Below are 20,373 nucleotides of genomic sequence, written 5' to 3'. Positions count from 1 at the left end.
TCAACACCGCATATTAAACGCCTAAGAATGTACCTGACTAGTAAGTATCTTAAAACCTATGGATTGCTATGTCTCCGAAAGAGAATCAAGCATGTGTACAGGGGCATAAACGCAGCAGTGATAGGATTGGAGAGGTTCGGTGAGCAAATGAAGACCCTTTGAAGTCATATTGCATGGTACCCATTCCACGGGTTTCAACTACCCAGGTTTAAGGTATTCTTCCTTCAGCTAAAACATGCATGTGGAACCTAGAGTATGATCAACCATGTGATCGGGAGACGTGTTCAAATATGTCTCAGTTTTCGTACCCTGGTACTCGGGTGCAACATTCCAGATGCTTTACTAACACTCTCCCCACTTGGAGAGTCAGTCCCTTTAACCTCCTGTTTGGCCCAGTTTGCAATTTCTGTGGAAGATGAACAGGAATAGCGAGAACCAATGAGAGACTAGCTGGAGGTGTCTGGACGGGCAAATTTAACTCTCATTTCCCACCAGGAAGAGGAATTAACCAAAGGCTCAGCGTGCCGGGCCGGAACCAGATTAGGGCCTGAAGCCATCCTGTGGTGTTGCGGGCAGGTCACAAGAAAGCGAGTTGAAGAAAGGAGCTCAGGGGCACTGTAATTCACAAACCTGCAGAGTTATAAATGACAGCTATCGTCCAAAAATATACTGAAGTAAGGCTGCCAAGAGGACTTGAAAGCGGGGCAGAATTGCAGGAAACCGATTTCAGGAGGTAGACTGGAATTGCATTGAAAGCATAGGAAAAGAGGCAGAACGTCCACAATGATGCACTTGGCCAAAAAGGGCGTATGCGTTTTTTCCTGAATATATTCAGGAAAAAACGCATACGCCCTTTTTGGCCAACCAAGCAAGCTTGCAAAGGAAATCTGCACTACAATGAAGTCTCACTTCCCCCCGGTCAAAAGGGCCATCTGAAAAAAGTGTAAAATCCAGAAAGGCAGGACAGGCCATGGAGAACTGGGAGCCTTGTTATGCTGATGGGCGGGATGTAAATTGCCAACAACCACTCGGGAGAAGTGTATGGTGTTTCCTGAAACATCTAAAAAACAAAGCAACAGAGCCTAGGGCACTTCCACTTATGGTCCTATAGCTTAGGGAATTTAAAATCAAAAAGACACAGCCACCCCAAAGTTTGGAACGGCTCTGTTTACAAGAACCTCGTTTACAGTACAAGTTCAACATCGCAGAAATTGAAAAATGGATAAAGAAGTTGTGGTATTTACTTACAAAGCAATATCACTCAGCAATGAAATCTGTGTCATCAGGCCCTTAGCAGCACAATGAGTGGATTCAGGTATGATGATTCTAACTGAAATAAGTCACACAGAAAAAGAAACATCATAAGATATCAGTAATACACGGAATGGAAACTTGGCTACACAGGAACTGAATTACAGAACAGAACAGGGTCTCAAATTTAGAAAACCAACTTATGCTTGCTTAAGGGGAAAGGTGAGTTGGGGTGCTGCATAAAACCAGAGATTGAAATGAGCACAGATAAAGTTCCTTAAGCCAAATATGGAATAGACAAGAGCTACTCCTTGCTCAACGAAATGGACTCAACACCGCATATTAAACGCCTAAGAATGTACCTGACTAGTAAGTATCTTAAAACCTATGGATTGCTATGTCTCCGAAACAGAATCAAGCATGTGTACAGGGGCATAAACGCAGCAGAGATAGGATTGGAGAGGTTCGGTGAGCAAATGAAGACCCTTTGAAGTCATATTGCATGGTACCCATTCCACGGGTTTCAACTACCCAGGTTTAAGGTATTCTTCCTTCAGCTAAAACATGCATGTGGAACCCAAGTATGATCAACCATGTGATCGGGAGACGTGTTCAAATGTGTCTCAGTTTTCCTCCCATGGTACTCGGGTGCAACATTCCAGACGCTTTACTAACACTCTCCCCACTTGGAAAGTCAGCGCCTTTAACCTCCTGTTTGGCCCAGTTTGCAATTTCTGCGGAAGATGAACAGGAATAGCGAGAACCAATGAGAGGCTAGCTGGAGGTGTCTGGACGGGCAAATTTAACTCTCATTTCCCACCAGGAAGAGGAATTAACCAAAGGCTCAGCGTGCCGTGCCGGAACCAGATTAGGGCCTGAAGCCATCCTGCGGTGTTGCGGCCAGCTCAAAAGAAAGCGAGTTGAAGAAAGGAGCTCAGGGGCACTGAAATTCACAAACCTGCAGAGTTATAAATGATAGCTATCGTCCAAAAATAGACTGAAGTAAGGCTGCCAACAGGACTTGAAAGCGGGGCAGAATTGCAGGAAACCGATTTCAGGAGGTAGACTGGAATTGCATTGAAAGCATAGGAAAAGAGGCAGAACGTCCACAATGATGCACTTGGCCAAAAAGGGCGTATGCGTTTTTTCCTGAATATATTCAGGAAAAAACGCATACGCCCTTTTTGGCCAACCAAGCAAGCTTGCAAAGGAAATCTGCACTACAATGAAGTCTCACTTCCCCCCGGTCAAAAGGGCCATCTGAAAAAAGTGTAAAATCCAGAAAGGCAGGACAGGCCATGGAGAACTGGGAGCCTTGTTATGCTGAAGGGCGGGATGTAAATTGCCAACAAACACTCGGGAGAAGTGTATGGTGTTTCCTGAAACATCTAAAAAACAAAGCAACAGAGCCTAGGGCACTTCCACTTATGGTCCTATAGCTTAGGGAATTTAAAATCAAAAAGACACAGCCACCCCAAAGTTTGGAACGGCTCTGTTTACAAGAACCTCGTTTACAGTAGAAGTTCAACATCGCAGAAAGTGAAAAATGGATAAAGAACTTGTGGTACTTACGTACAATGCAGTATCACTCAGCAATGAAATCTATGTCATCAGGCCCGTAGCAGCATAATGAGTGGATTCAGGTATGATGATTCTAACTGAAATAAGTCACACAGAAAAAGAAACATCATAAGATATCACTAATACACGGAATGGAAACTTGGCTACACAGGAACTGAATTACAGAACAGAACAGGGTCTCAAATTTAGAAAACCAACTTATGCTTGCTTAAGGGTAAAGGTGAGTTGGGGTGCTGCATAAAACCAGAGATTGAAATGAGCACAGATAAAGTTCCTTAAGCCAAATATGGAATAGACAAGAGCTACTCCTTGCTCAACGAAATGGACTCAACACCGCATATTAAACGCCTAAGAATGTACCTGACTAGTAAGTATCTTAAAACCTATGGATTGCTATGTCTCCGAAACAGAATCAAGCATGTGTACAGGGGCATAAACGCAGCAGTGATAGGATTGGAGAGGTTCGGTGAGCAAATGAAGACCCTTTGAAGTCATATTGCATGGTACCCATTCCACGGGTTTCAACTACCCAGGTTTAAGGTATTCTTCCTTCAGCTAAAACATGCATGTGGAACCTAGAGTATGATCAACCATGTGATCGGGAGACGTGTTCAAATATGTCTCAGTTTTCGTACCCTGGTACTCGGGTGCAACATTCCAGATGCTTTACTAACACTCTCCCCACTTGGAGAGTCAGTCCCTTTAACCTCCTGTTTGGCCCAGTTTGCAATTTCTGTGGAAGATGAACAGGAATAGCGAGAACCAATGAGAGACTAGCTGGAGGTGTCTGGACGGGCAAATTTAACTCTCATTTCCCACCAGGAAGAGGAATTAACCAAAGGCTCAGCGTGCCGGGCCGGAACCAGATTAGGGCCTGAAGCCATCCTGCGGTGTTGCGGGCAGGTCACAAGAAAGCGAGTTGAAGAAAGGAGCTCAGGGGCACTGTAATTCACAAACCTGCAGAGTTATAAATGACAGCTATCGTCCAAAAATATACTGAAGTAAGGCTGCCAAGAGGACTTGAAAGCGGGGCAGAATTGCAGGAAACCGATTTCAGGAGGTAGACTGGAATTGCATTGAAAGCATAGGAAAAGAGGCAGAACGTCCACAATGATGCACTTGGCCAAAAAGGGCGTATGCGTTTTTTCCTGAATATATTCAGGAAAAAACGCATACGCCCTTTTTGGCCAACCAAGCAAGCTTGCAAAGGAAATCTGCACTACAATGAAGTCTCACTTCCCCCCGGTCAAAAGGGCCATCTGAAAAAAGTGTAAAATCCAGAAAGGCAGGACAGGCCATGGAGAACTGGGAGCCTTGTTATGCTGAAGGGCGGGATGTAAATTGCCAACAAACACTCGGGAGAAGTGTATGGTGTTTCCTGAAACATCTAAAAAACAAAGCAACAGAGCCTAGGGCACTTCCACTTATGGTCCTATAGCTTAGGGAATTTAAAATCAAAAAGACACAGCCACCCCAAAGTTTGGAACGGCTCTGTTTACAAGAACCTCGTTTACAGTACAAGTTCAACATCGCAGAAATTGAAAAATGGATAAAGAAGTTGTGGTATTTACTTACAAAGCAATATCACTCAGCAATGAAATCTGTGTCATCAGGCCCTTAGCAGCACAATGAGTGGATTCAGGTATGATGATTCTAACTGAAATAAGTCACACAGAAAAAGAAACATCATAAGATATCAGTAATACACGGAATGTAAACTTGGCTACACAGGAACTGAATTACAGAACAGAACAGGGTCTCAAATTTAGAAAACCAACTTATGCTTGCTTAAGGGGAAAGGTGAGTTGGGGTGCTGCATAAAACCAGAGATTGAAATGAGCACAGATAAAGTTCCTTAAGCCAAATATGGAATAGACAAGAGCTACTCCTTGCTCAACGAAATGGACTCAACACCGCATATTAAACGCCTAAGAATGTACCTGACTAGTAAGTATCTTAAAACCTATGGATTGCTATGTCTCCGAAACAGAATCAAGCATGTGTACAGGGGCATAAACGCAGCAGAGATAGGATTGGAGAGGTTCGGTGAGCAAATGAAGACCCTTTGAAGTCATATTGCATGGTACCCATTCCACGGGTTTCAACTACCCAGGTTTTAGGTATTCTTCCTTCAGCTAAAACATGCATGTGGAACCCAAGTATGATCAACCATGTGAACGGGAGACGTGTTCAAATATGTCTCAGTTTTCCTCCCCTGGTACTCGGGTGCAACATTCCAGACGCTTTACTAACACTCTCCCCACTTGAAAAGTCAGCGCCTTTAACCTCCTGTTTGTCCCAGTTTGCAATTTCTGCGGAAGATGAACAGGAATAGCGAGAGCCAATGAGAGGCTAGCTGGAGGTGTCTGGACGGGCAAATTTAACTCTCATTTCCCACCAGGAAGAGGAAATAACCAAAGGCTCAGCGTGCCGTGCCGGAACCAGATTAGGGCCTGAAGCCATCCTGCGGTGTTGCGGCCAGCTCAAAAGAAAGCGAGTTGAAGAAAGGAGCTCAGGGGCACTGTAATTCACAAACCTGCAGAGTTATAAATGACAGCTATCGTCCAAAAATAGACTGAAGTAAGGCTGCCAAGAGGACTTGAAAGCGGGGCAGAATTGCAGGAAACCGATTTCAGGAGGTAGACTGGAATTGCATTGAAAGCATAGGAAAAGAGGCAGAACGTCCACAATGATGCACTTGGCCAAAAAGGGCGTATGCGTTTTTTCCTGAATATATTCAGGAAAAAACGCATACGCCCTTTTTGGCCAACCAAGCAAGCTTGCAAAGGAAATCTGCACTACAATGAAGTCTCACTTCCCCCCGGTCAAAAGGGCCATCTGAAAAAAGTGTAAAATCCAGAAAGGCAGGACAGGCCATGGAGAACTGGGAGCCTTGTTATGCTGAAGGGCGGGATGTAAATTGCCAACAACCACTCAGGAGAAGTGTATGGTGTTTCCTGAAACATCTAAAAAACAAAGCAACAGAGCCTAGGGCACTTCCACTTATGGTCCTATAGCTTAGGGAATTTAAAATCAAAAAGACACAGCCACCCCAAAGTTTCGAACGGCTCTGTTTACAAGAACCTCGTTTACAGTACAAGTTCAACATCGCAGAAAGTGAAAAATGGATAAAAAAGTTGTGGTATTTACTTACAAAGCAATATCACTCAGCAATGAAATCTGTGTCATCAGGACCTTAGCAGCACAATGAGTGGATTCAGGTATGATGATTCTAACTGAAATAAGTCACACAGAAAAAGAAACATCATAAGATATCAGTAATACACGGAATGGAAACTTGGCTACACAGGAACTGAATTACAGAACAGAACAGGGTCTCAAATTTAGAAAACCAACTTATGCTTGTTTAAGGGTAAAGGTGAGTTGGGGTGCTGCATAAAAGCAGAGATTGAAATGAGCACAGATAAAGTTCCTTAAGCCAAATATGGAATAGACAAGAGCTACTCCTTGCTCAACGAAATGGACTCAACACCGCATATTAAACGCCTAAGAATGTACCTGACTAGTAAGTATCTTAAAACCTATGGATTGCTATGTCTCCGAAAGAGAATCAAGCATGTGTACAGGGGCATAAACGCAGCAGTGATAGGATTGGAGAGGTTCGGTGAGCAAATGAAGACCCTTTGAAGTCATATTGCATGGTACCCATTCCACGGGTTTCAACTACCCAGGTTTAAGGTATTCTTCCTTCAGCTAAAACATGCATGTGGAACCCAAGTATGATCAACCATGTGAACGGGAGACGTGTTCAAATATGTCTCAGTTTTCCTCCCCTGGTACTCGGGTGCAACATTCCAGACGCTTTACTAACACTCTCCCCACTTGGAAAGTCAGCGCCTTTAACCTCCTGTTTGTCCCAGTTTGCAATTTCTGCGGAAGATGAACAGGAATAGCGAGAACCAATGAGAGGCTAGCTGGAGGTGTCTGGACGGGCAAATTTAACTCTCATTTCCCACCAGGAAGAGGAAATAACCAAAGGCTCAACGTGCCGTGCCGGAACCAGATTAGGGCCTGAAGCCATCCTGCGGTGTTGCGGCCAGCTCAAAAGAAAGCGAGTTGAAGAAAGGAGCTCAGGGGCACTGTAATTCACAAACCTGCAGAGTTATAAATGACAGCTATCGTCCAAAAATAGACTGAAGTAAGGCTGCCAAGAGGACTTGAAAGCGGGGCAGAATTGCAGGAAACCGATTTCAGGAGGTAGACTGGAATTGCATTGAAAGCATAGGAAAAGAGGCAGAACGTCCACAATGATGCACTTGGCCAAAAAGGGCGTATGCGTTTTTTCCTGAATATATTCAGGAAAAAACGCATACGCCCTTTTTGGCCAACCAAGCAAGCTTGCAAAGGAAATCTGCACTACAATGAAGTCTCACTTCCCCCCGGTCAAAAGGGCCATCTGAAAAAAGTGTAAAATCCAGAAAGGCAGGACAGGCCATGGAGAACTGGGAGCCTTGTTATGCTGAAGGGCGGGATGTAAATTGCCAACAACCACTCGGGAGAAGTGTATGGTGTTTCCTGAAACATCTAAAAAACAAAGCAACAGAGCCTAGGGCACTTCCACTTATGGTCCTATAGCTTAGGGAATTTAAAATCAAAAAGACACAGCCACCCCAAAGTTTCGAACGGCTCTGTTTACAAGAACCTCGTTTACAGTACAAGTTCAACATCGCAGAAAGTGAAAAATGGATAAAAAAGTTGTGGTATTTACTTACAAAGCAATATCACTCAGCAATGAAATCTGTGTCATCAGGACCTTAGCAGCACAATGAGTGGATTCAGGTATGATGATTCTAACTGAAATAAGTCACACAGAAAAAGAAACATCATAAGATATCAGTAATACACGGAATGGAAACTTGGCTACACAGGAACTGAATTACAGAACAGAACAGGGTCTCAAATTTAGAAAACCAACTTATGCTTGTTTAAGGGTAAAGGTGAGTTGGGGTGCTGCATAAAAGCAGAGATTGAAATGAGCACAGATAAAGTTCCTTAAGCCAAATATGGAATAGACAAGAGCTACTCCTTGCTCAACGAAATGGACTCAACACCGCATATTAAACGCCTAAGAATGTACCTGACTAGTAAGTATCTTAAAACCTATGGATTGCTATGTCTCCGAAAGAGAATCAAGCATGTGTACAGGGGCATAAACGCAGCAGTGATAGGATTGGAGAGGTTCGGTGAGCAAATGAAGACCCTTTGAAGTCATATTGCATGGTACCCATTCCACGGGTTTCAACTACCCAGGTTTAAGGTATTCTTCCTTCAGCTAAAACATGCATGTGGAACCCAAGTATGATCAACCATGTGAACGGGAGACGTGTTCAAATATGTCTCAGTTTTCCTCCCCTGGTACTCGGGTGCAACATTCCAGACGCTTTACTAACACTCTCCCCACTTGGAAAGTCAGCGCCTTTAACCTCCTGTTTGGCCCAGTTTGCAATTTCTGCGGAAGATGAACAGGAATAGCGAGAACCAATGAGAGACTAGCTGGAGGTGTCTGGACGGGCAAATTTAACTCTCATTTCCCACCAGGAAGAGGAAATAACCAAAGGCTCAGCATGCCGTGCCAGAACCATATTAGGGCCTGAAGACATCCTGCGGTGTTGCGGCCAGGTCACAAGAAAGCGAGTTGAAGAAAGGAGCTCAGGGGCACTGTAATTCACAAACCTGCAGAGTTATAAATGACAGCTATCGTCCAAAAATAGACTGAAGTAAGGCTGCCAAGAGGACTTGAAAGCGGGGCAGAATTGCAGGAAACCGATTTCAGGAGGTAGACTGGAATTGCATTGCAAGCATAGGAAAAGAGGCAGAACGTCCACAATGATGCACTTGGCCAAAAAGGGCGTATGCGTTTTTTCCTGAATATATTCAGGAAAAAACGCATACGCCCTTTTTGGCCAACCAAGCAAGCTTGCAAAGGAAATCTGCACTACAATGAAGTCTCACTTCCCCCCGGTCAAAAGGGCCATCTGAAAAAAGTGTAAAATCCAGAAAGGCAGGACAGGCCATGGAGAACTGGGAGCCTTGTTATGCTGATGGGCGGGATGTAAATTGCCAACAACCACTCGGGAGAAGTGTATGGTGTTTCCTGAAACATCTAAAAAACAAAGCAACAGAACCTAGGGCACTTCCACTTATGGTCCTATAGCTTAGGGAATTTAAAATCAAAAAGACACAGCCACCCCAAAGTTTGGAACGGCTCTGTTTACAAGAACCTCGTTTACAGTACAAGTTAAACATCGCAGAAAGTGAAAAATGGATAAAGAACTTGTGGTACTTATGTACAATGCAGTATCACTCAGCAATGAAATCTGTGTCATCAGGCCCTTAGCAGCACAATGAGTGGATTCAGGTACGATGATTCTAACTGAAATAAGTCACACAGAAAAAGAAACATCATAAGATATCAGTAATACACGGAATGGAAACTTGGCTACACAGGAACTGAATTACAGAACAGAACAGGGTCTCAAATTTAGAAAACCAACTTATGCTTGCTTAAGGGGAAAGGTGAGTTGGGGTGCTGCATAAAACCAGAGATTGAAATGAGCACAGATAAAGTTCCTTAAGCCAAATATGGAATAGACAAGAGCTACTCCTTGCTCAACGAAATGGACTCAACACCGCATATTAAACGCCTAAGAATGTACCTGACTAGTAAGTATCTTAAAACCTATGGATTGCTATGTCTCCGAAAGAGAATCAAGCATGTGTACAGGGGCATAAACGCAGCAGTGATAGGATTGGAGAGGTTCAGTGAGCAAATGAAGACCCTTTGAAGTCATATTGCATGGTACCCATTCCACGGGTTTCAACTACCCAGGTTTTAGGTATTCTTCCTTCAGCTAAAACATGCATGTGGAACCCAAGTATGATCAACCATGTGAACGGGAGACGTGTTCAAATATGTCTCAGTTTTCCTCCCCTGGTACTCGGGTGCAACATTCCAGACGCTTTACTAACACTCTCCCCACTTGGAAAGTCAGCGCCTTTAACCTCCTGTTTGTCCCAGTTTGCAATTTCTGCGGAAGATGAACAGGAATAGCGAGAACCAATGAGAGGCTAGCTGGAGGTGTCTGGACGGGCAAATTTAACTCTCATTTCCCACCAGGAAGAGGAAATAACCAAAGGCTCAGCGTGCCGTGCCGGAACCAGATTAGGGCCTGAAGCCATCCTGCGGTGTTGCGGCCAGCTCAAAAGAAAGCGAGTTGAAGAAAGGAGCTCAGGGGCACTGTAATTCACAAACCTGCAGAGTTATAAATGACAGCTATCGTCCAAAAATAGACTGAAGTAAGGCTGCCAAGAGGACTTGAAAGCGGGGCAGAATTGCAGGAAACCGATTTCAGGAGGTAGACTGGAATTGCATTGAAAGCATAGGAAAAGAGGCAGAACGTCCACAATGATGCACTTGGCCAAAAAGGGCGTATGCGTTTTTTCCTGAATATATTCAGGAAAAAACGCATACGCCCTTTTTGGCCAACCAAGCAAGCTTGCAAAGGAAATCTGCACTACAATGAAGTCTCACTTCCCCCCGGTCAAAAGGGCCATCTGAAAAAAGTGTAAAATCCAGAAAGGCAGGACAGGCCATGGAGAACTGGGAGCCTTCTTATGCTGAAGGGCGGGATGTAAATTGCCAACAACCACTCGGGAGAAGTGTATGGTGTTTCCTGAAACATCTAAAAAACAAAGCAACAGAGCCTAGGGCACTTCCACTTATGGTCCTATAGCTTAGGGAATTTAAAATCAAAAAGACACAGCCACCCCAAAGTTTGGAACGGCTCTGTTTACAAGAACCTCGTTTACAGTACAAGTTCAACATCGCAGAAAGTGAAAAATGGATAAAGAAGTTGTGGTATTTACTTACAAAGCAATATCACTCAGCAATGAAATCTGTGTCATCAGGCCCTTAGCAGCACAATGAGTGGATTCAGGTATGATGATTCTAACTGAAATAAGTCACACAGAAAAAGAAACATCATAAGATATCAGTAATACACGGAATGTAAACTTGGCTACACAGGAACTGAATTACAGAACAGAACAGGGTCTCAAATTTAGAAAACCAACTTATGCTTGCTTAAGGGGAAAGGTGAGTTGGGGTGCTGCATAAAACCAGAGATTGAAATGAGCACAGATAAAGTTCCTTAAGCCAAATATGGAATAGACAAGAGCTACTCCTTGCTCAACGAAATGGACTCAACACCGCATATTAAACGCCTAAGAATGTACCTGACTAGTAAGTATCTTAAAACCTATGTATTGCTATGTCTCCGAAACAGAATCAAGCATGTGTACAGGGGTATAAACGAAGCAGTGATAGGATTGGAGAGGTTCGGTGAGCAAATGAAGACCCTTTGAAGTCATATTGCATGGTACCCATTCCACGGGTTTCAACTACCCTGGTTTTAGGTATTCTTCCTTCAGCTAAAACATGCATGTGGAACCCAAGTATGATCAACCATGTGAACGGGAGACGTGTTCAAATATGTCTCAGTTTTCCTCCCCTGGTACTCGGGTGCAACATTCCAGACGCTTTACTAACACTCTCCCCACTTGAAAAGTCAGCGCCTTTAACCTCCTGTTTGTCCCAGTTTGCAATTTCTGCGGAAGATGAACAGGAATAGCGAGAACCAATGAGAGGCTAGCTGGAGGTGTCTGGACGGGCAAATTTAACTCTCATTTCCCACCAGGAAGAGGAAATAACCAAAGGCTCAGCGTGCCGTGCCGGAACCAGATTAGGGCCTGAAGCCATCCTGCGGTGTTGCGGCCAGCTCAAAAGAAAGCGAGTTGAAGAAAGGAGCTCAGGGGCACTGTAATTCACAAACCTGCAGAGTTATAAATGACAGCTATCGTCCAAAAATAGACTGAAGTAAGGCTGCCAAGAGGACTTGAAAGCGGGGCAGAATTGCAGGAAACCGATTTCAGGAGGTAGACTGGAATTGCATTGAAAGCATAGGAAAAGAGGCAGAACGTCCACAATGATGCACTTGGCCAAAAAGGGCGTATGCGTTTTTTCCTGAATATATTCAGGAAAAAACGCATACGCCCTTTTTGGCCAACCAAGCAAGCTTGCAAAGGAAATCTGCACTACAATGAAGTCTCACTTCCCCCCGGTCAAAAGGGCCATCTGAAAAAAGTGTAAAATCCAGAAAGGCAGGACAGGCCATGGAGAACTGGGAGCCTTGTTATGCTGAAGGGCGGGATGTAAATTGCCAACAACCACTCAGGAGAAGTGTATGGTGTTTCCTGAAACATCTAAAAAACAAAGCAACAGAGCCTAGGGCACTTCCACTTATGGTCCTATAGCTTAGGGAATTTAAAATCAAAAAGACACAGCCACCCCAAAGTTTCGAACGGCTCTGTTTACAAGAACCTCGTTTACAGTACAAGTTCAACATCGCAGAAAGTGAAAAATGGATAAAAAAGTTGTGGTATTTACTTACAAAGCAATATCACTCAGCAATGAAATCTGTGTCATCAGGACCTTAGCAGCACAATGAGTGGATTCAGGTATGATGATTCTAACTGAAATAAGTCACACAGAAAAAGAAACATCATAAGATATCAGTAATACACGGAATGGAAACTTGGCTACACAGGAACTGAATTACAGAACAGAACAGGGTCTCAAATTTAGAAAACCAACTTATGCTTGTTTAAGGGTAAAGGTGAGTTGGGGTGCTGCATAAAAGCAGAGATTGAAATGAGCACAGATAAAGTTCCTTAAGCCAAATATGGAATAGACAAGAGCTACTCCTTGCTCAACGAAATGGACTCAACACCGCATATTAAACGCCTAAGAATGTACCTGACTAGTAAGTATCTTAAAACCTATGGATTGCTATGTCTCCGAAAGAGAATCAAGCATGTGTACAGGGGCATAAACGCAGCAGTGATAGGATTGGAGAGGTTCGGTGAGCAAATGAAGACCCTTTGAAGTCATATTGCATGGTACCCATTCCACGGGTTTCAACTACCCAGGTTTAAGGTATTCTTCCTTCAGCTAAAACATGCATGTGGAACCCAAGTATGATCAACCATGTGAACGGGAGACGTGTTCAAATATGTCTCAGTTTTCCTCCCCTGGTACTCGGGTGCAACATTCCAGACGCTTTACTAACACTCTCCCCACTTGGAAAGTCAGCGCCTTTAACCTCCTGTTTGGCCCAGTTTGCAATTTCTGCGGAAGATGAACAGGAATAGCGAGAACCAATGAGAGACTAGCTGGAGGTGTCTGGACGGGCAAATTTAACTCTCATTTCCCACCAGGAAGAGGAAATAACCAAAGGCTCAGCATGCCGTGCCAGAACCATATTAGGGCCTGAAGACATCCTGCGGTGTTGCGGCCAGGTCACAAGAAAGCGAGTTGAAGAAAGGAGCTCAGGGGCACTGTAATTCACAAACCTGCAGAGTTATAAATGACAGCTATCGTCCAAAAATAGACTGAAGTAAGGCTGCCAAGAGGACTTGAAAGCGGGGCAGAATTGCAGGAAACCGATTTCAGGAGGTAGACTGGAATTGCATTGCAAGCATAGGAAAAGAGGCAGAACGTCCACAATGATGCACTTGGCCAAAAAGGGCGTATGCGTTTTTTCCTGAATATATTCAGGAAAAAACGCATACGCCCTTTTTGGCCAACCAAGCAAGCTTGCAAAGGAAATCTGCACTACAATGAAGTCTCACTTCCCCCCGGTCAAAAGGGCCATCTGAAAAAAGTGTAAAATCCAGAAAGGCAGGACAGGCCATGGAGAACTGGGAGCCTTGTTATGCTGATGGGCGGGATGTAAATTGCCAACAACCACTCGGGAGAAGTGTATGGTGTTTCCTGAAACATCTAAAAAACAAAGCAACAGAACCTAGGGCACTTCCACTTATGGTCCTATAGCTTAGGGAATTTAAAATCAAAAAGACACAGCCACCCCAAAGTTTGGAACGGCTCTGTTTACAAGAACCTCGTTTACAGTACAAGTTAAACATCGCAGAAAGTGAAAAATGGATAAAGAACTTGTGGTACTTATGTACAATGCAGTATCACTCAGCAATGAAATCTGTGTCATCAGGCCCTTAGCAGCACAATGAGTGGATTCAGGTACGATGATTCTAACTGAAATAAGTCACACAGAAAAAGAAACATCATAAGATATCAGTAATACACGGAATGGAAACTTGGCTACACAGGAACTGAATTACAGAACAGAACAGGGTCTCAAATTTAGAAAACCAACTTATGCTTGCTTAAGGGGAAAGGTGAGTTGGGGTGCTGCATAAAACCAGAGATTGAAATGAGCACAGATAAAGTTCCTTAAGCCAAATATGGAATAGACAAGAGCTACTCCTTGCTCAACGAAATGGACTCAACACCGCATATTAAACGCCTAAGAATGTACCTGACTAGTAAGTATCTTAAAACCTATGGATTGCTATGTCTCCGAAAGAGAATCAAGCATGTGTACAGGGGCATAAACGCAGCAGTGATAGGATTGGAGAGGTGCAGTGAGCAAATGAAGACCCTTTGAAGTCATATTGCATGGTACCCATTCCACGGGTTTCAACTACCCAGGTTTTAGGTATTCTTCCTTCAGCTAAAACATGCATGTGGAACCCAAGTATGATCAACCATGTGAACGGGAGACGTGTTCAAATATGTCTCAGTTTTCCTCCCCTGGTACTCGGGTGCAACATTCCAGACGCTTTACTAACACTCTCCCCACTTGGAAAGTCAGCGCCTTTAACCTCCTGTTTGTCCCAGTTTGCAATTTCTGCGGAAGATGAACAGGAATAGCGAGAACCAATGAGAGGCTAGCTGGAGGTGTCTGGACGGGCAAATTTAACTCTCATTTCCCACCAGGAAGAGGAAATAACCAAAGGCTCAGCGTGCCGTGCCGGAACCAGATTAGGGCCTGAAGCCATCCTGCGGTGTTGCGGCCAGCTCAAAAGAAAGCGAGTTGAAGAAAGGAGCTCAGGGGCACTGTAATTCACAAACCTGCAGAGTTATAAATGACAGCTATCGTCCAAAAATAGACTGAAGTAAGGCTGCCAAGAGGACTTGAAAGCGGGGCAGAATTGCAGGAAACCGATTTCAGGAGGTAGACTGGAATTGCATTGAAAGCATAGGAAAAGAGGCAGAACGTCCACAATGATGCACTTGGCCAAAAAGGGCGTATGCGTTTTTTCCTGAATATATTCAGGAAAAAACGCATACGCCCTTTTTGGCCAACCAAGCAAGCTTGCAAAGGAAATCTGCACTACAATGAAGTCTCACTTCCCCCCGGTCAAAAGGGCCATCTGAAAAAAGTGTAAAATCCAGAAAGGCAGGACAGGCCATGGAGAACTGGGAGCCTTGTTATGCTGAAGGGCGGGATGTAAATTGCCAACAAACACTCGGGAGAAGTGTATGGTGTTTCCTGAAACATCTAAAAAACAAAGCAACAGAGCCTAGGGCACTTCCACTTATGGTCCTATAGCTTAGGGAATTTAAAATCAAAAAGACACAGCCACCCCAAAGTTTCGAACGGCTCTGTTTACAAGAACCTCGTTTACAGTAGAAGTTCAACATCGCAGAAAGTGAAAAATGGATAAAGAACTTGTGGTACTTACGTACAATGCAGTATCACTCAGCAATGAAATCTATGTCATCAGGCCCGTAGCAGCATAATGAGTGGATTCAGGTACGATGATTCTAACTGAAATAAGTCACACAGAAAAAGAAACATCATAAGATATCAGTAATACACGGAATGTAAACTTGGCTACACAGGAACTGAATTACAGAACAGAACAGGGTCTCAAATTTAGAAAACCAACTTATGCTTGCTTAAGGGTAAAGGTGAGTTGGGGTGCTGCATAAAACCAGAGATTGAAATGAGCACAGATAAAGTTCCTTAAGCCAAATATGGAATAGACAAGAGCTACTCCTTGCTCAACGAAATGGACTCAACACCGCATATTAAACGCCTAAGAATGTACCTGACTAGTAAGTATCTTAAAACCTATGGATTGCTATGTCTCCGAAAGAGAATCAAGCATGTGTACAGGGGCATAAACGCAGCAGTGATAGGATTGGAGAGGTTCGGTGAGCAAATGAAGACCCTTTGAAGTCATATTGCATGGTACCCATTCCACGGGTTTCAACTACCCAGGTTTAAGGTATTCTTCCTTCAGCTAAAACATGCATGTGGAACCTAGAGTATGATCAACCATGTGATCGGGAGACGTGTTCAAATATGTCTCAGTTTTTGTACCCTGGTACTCGGGTGCAACATTCCAGACGCTTTACTAACACTCTCCCCACTTGGAGAGTCAGTCCCTTTAACCTCCTGTTTGGCCCAGTTTGCAATTTCTGTGGAAGATGAACAGGAATAGCGAGAACCAATGAGAGACTAGCTGGAGGTGTCTGGATGGGCAAATTTAACTCTCATTTCCCACCAGGAAGAGGAATTAACCAAAGGCTCAGCGTGCCGTGCCAGAACCAGATTAGGGCCTGAAGACATCCTGCGGTGTTGCGGCCAGGTCACAAGAAAGCGAGTTGAAGAAAGGAGCTCAGGGGCACTGTAATTCACAAACCTGCAGAGTTATAAATGACAGCTATCGTCCAAAAATAGACTGAAGTAAGGCTGCCAAGAGGACTTGAAAGCGGGGCAGAATTGCAGGAAACCGATTTCAGGAGGTAGACTGGAATTGCATTGCAAGCATAGGAAAAGAGGCAGAACGTCCACAATGATGCACTTGGCCAAAAAGGGCGTATGCGTTTTTTCCTGAAAATATTCAGGAAAAAACGCATACGCCCTTTTTGGCCAACCAAGCAAGCTTGCAAAGGAAATCTGCACTACAATGAAGTCTCACTTCCCCCCGGTCAAAAGGGCCATCTGAAAAAAGTGTAAAATCCAGAAAGGCAGGACAGGCCATGGAGAACTGGGAGCCTTGTTATGCTGATGGGCGGGATGTAAATTGCCAACAACCACTCGGGAGAAGTGTATGGTGTTTCCTGAAACATCTAAAAAACAAAGCAACAGAGCCTAGGGCACTTCCACTTATGGTCCTATAGCTTAGGGAATTTAAAATCAAAAAGACACAGCCACCCCAAAGTTTGGAAGGGCTCTGTTTACAAGAACCTCGTTTACAGTACAAGTTCAACATCGCAGAAATTGAAAAATGGATAAAGAAGTTGTGGTATTTACTTACAAAGCAATATCACTCAGCAATGAAATCTGTGTCATCAGGCCCTTAGCAGCACAATGAGTGGATTCAGGTATGATGATTCTAACTGAAATAAGTCACACAGAAAAAGAAACATCATAAGATATCAGTAATACACGGAATGTAAACTTGGCTACACAGGAACTGAATTACAGAACAGAACAGGGTCTCAAATTTAGAAAACCAACTTATGCTTGCTTAAGGGGAAAGGTGAGTTGGGGTGCTGCATAAAACCAGAGATTGAAATGAGCACAGATAAAGTTCCTTAAGCCAAATATGGAATAGACAAGAGCTACTCCTTGCTCAACGAAATGGACTCAACACCGCATATTAAACGCCTAAGAATGTACCTGACTAGTAAGTATCTTAAAACCTATGGATTGCTATGTCTCCGAAACAGAATCAAGCATGTGTACAGGGGCATAAACGCAGCAGTGATAGGATTGGAGAGGTTGGGTGAGCAAATGAAGACCCTTTGAAGTCATATTGCATGGTACCCATTCCACGGGTTTCAACTACCCAGGTTTTAGGTATTCTTCCTTCAGCTAAAACATGCATGTGGAACCCAAGTATGATCAACCATGTGAACGGGAGACGTGTTCAAATATGTCTCAGTTTTCCTCCCCTGGTACTCGGGTGCAACATTCCAGACGCTTTACTAACACTCTCCCCACTTGGAAAGTCAGCGCCTTTAACCTCCTGTTTGTCCCAGTTTGCAATTTCTGCGGAAGATGAACAGGAATAGCGAGAACCAATGAGAGGCTAGCTGGAGGTGTCTGGACGGGCAAATTTAACTCTCATTTCCCACCAGGAAGAGGAAATAACCAAAGGCTCAACGTGCCGTGCCGGAACCAGATTAGGGCCTGAAGCCATCCTGCGGTGTTGCGGCCAGCTCAAAAGAAAGCGAGTTGAAGAAAGGAGCTCAGGGGCACTGTAATTCACAAACCTGCAGAGTTATAAATGACAGCTATCGTCCAAAAATAGACTGAAGTAAGGCTGCCAAGAGGACTTGAAAGCGGGGCAGAATTGCAGGAAACCGATTTCAGGAGGTAGACTGGAATTGCATTGAAAGCATAGGAAAAGAGGCAGAACGTCCACAATGATGCACTTGGCCAAAAAGGGCGTATGCGTTTTTTCCTGAATATATTCAGGAAAAAACGCATACGCCCTTTTTGGCCAACCAAGCAAGCTTGCAAAGGAAATCTGCACTACAATGAAGTCTCACTTCCCCCCGGTCAAAAGGGCCATCTGAAAAAAGTGTAAAATCCAGAAAGGCAGGACAGGCCATGGAGAACTGGGAGCCTTGTTATGCTGAAGGGCGGGATGTAAATTGCCAACAACCACTCGGGAGAAGTGTATGGTGTTTCCTGAAACATCTAAAAAACAAAGCAACAGAGCCTAGGGCACTTCCACTTATGGTCCTATAGCTTAGGGAATTTAAAATCAAAAAGACACAGCCACCCCAAAGTTTCGAACGGCTCTGTTTACAAGAACCTCGTTTACAGTACAAGTTCAACATCGCAGAAAGTGAAAAATGGATAAAAAAGTTGTGGTATTTACTTACAAAGCAATATCACTCAGCAATGAAATCTGTGTCATCAGGACCTTAGCAGCACAATGAGTGGATTCAGGTATGATGATTCTAACTGAAATAAGTCACACAGAAAAAGAAACATCATAAGATATCAGTAATACACGGAATGGAAACTTGGCTACACAGGAACTGAATTACAGAACAGAACAGGGTCTCAAATTTAGAAAACCAACTTATGCTTGTTTAAGGGTAAAGGTGAGTTGGGGTGCTGCATAAAAGCAGAGATTGAAATGAGCACAGATAAAGTTCCTTAAGCCAAATATGGAATAGACAAGAGCTACTCCTTGCTCAACGAAATGGACTCAACACCGCATATTAAACGCCTAAGAATGTACCTGACTAGTAAGTATCTTAAAACCTATGGATTGCTATGTCTCCGAAAGAGAATCAAGCATGTGTACAGGGGCATAAACACAGCAGTGATAGGATTGGAGAGGTTCGGTGAGCAAATGAAGACCCTTTGAAGTCATATTGCATGGTACCCATTCCACGGGTTTCAACTACCCAGGTTTAAGGTATTCTTCCTTCAGCTAAAACATGCATGTGGAACCCAAGTATGATCAACCATGTGAACGGGAGACGTGTTCAAATATGTCTCAGTTTTCCTCCCCTGGTACTCGGGTGCAACATTCCAGACGCTTTACTAACACTCTCCCCACTTGGAAAGTCAGCGCCTTTAACCTCCTGTTTGGCCCAGTTTGCAATTTCTGCGGAAGATGAACAGGAATAGCGAGAACCAATGAGAGACTAGCTGGAGGTGTCTGGACGGGCAAATTTAACTCTCATTTCCCACCAGGAAGAGGAAATAACCAAAGGCTCAGCATGCCGTGCCAGAACCATATTAGGGCCTGAAGACATCCTGCGGTGTTGCGGCCACGTCACAAGAAAGCGAGTTGAAGAAAGGAGCTCAGGGGCACTGTAATTCACAAACCTGCAGAGTTATAAATGACAGCTATCGTCCAAAAATAGACTGAAGTAAGGCTGCCAAGAGGACTTGAAAGCGGGGCAGAATTGCAGGAAACCGATTTCAGGAGGTAGACTGGAATTGCATTGCAAGCATAGGAAAAGAGGCAGAACGTCCACAATGATGCACTTGGCCAAAAAGGGCGTATGCGTTTTTTCCTGAATATATTCAGGAAAAAACGCATACGCCCTTTTTGGCCAACCAAGCAAGCTTGCAAAGGAAATCTGCACTACAATGAAGTCTCACTTCCCCCCGGTCAAAAGGGCCATCTGAAAAAAGTGTAAAATCCAGAAAGGCAGGACAGGCCATGGAGAACTGGGAGCCTTGTTATGCTGATGGGCGGGATGTAAATTGCCAACAACCACTCGGGAGAAGTGTATGGTGTTTCCTGAAACATCTAAAAAACAAAGCAACAGAACCTAGGGCACTTCCACTTATGGTCCTATAGCTTAGGGAATTTAAAATCAAAAAGACACAGCCACCCCAAAGTTTGGAACGGCTCTGTTTACAAGAACCTCGTTTACAGTACAAGTTAAACATCGCAGAAAGTGAAAAATGGATAAAGAACTTGTGGTACTTATGTACAATGCAGTATCACTCAGCAATGAAATCTGTGTCATCAGGCCCTTAGCAGCACAATGAGTGGATTCAGGTACGATGATTCTAACTGAAATAAGTCACACAGAAAAAGAAACATCATAAGATATCAGTAATACACGGAATGGAAACTTGGCTACACAGGAACTGAATTACAGAACAG

Source organism: Delphinus delphis, chromosome 2, assembly GCF_949987515.2.
Source record: "Delphinus delphis chromosome 2, mDelDel1.2, whole genome shotgun sequence".
Lineage (NCBI taxonomy): Eukaryota > Metazoa > Chordata > Mammalia > Artiodactyla > Delphinidae > Delphinus > Delphinus delphis.
This window is presented reverse-complemented; position numbering follows the sequence as displayed.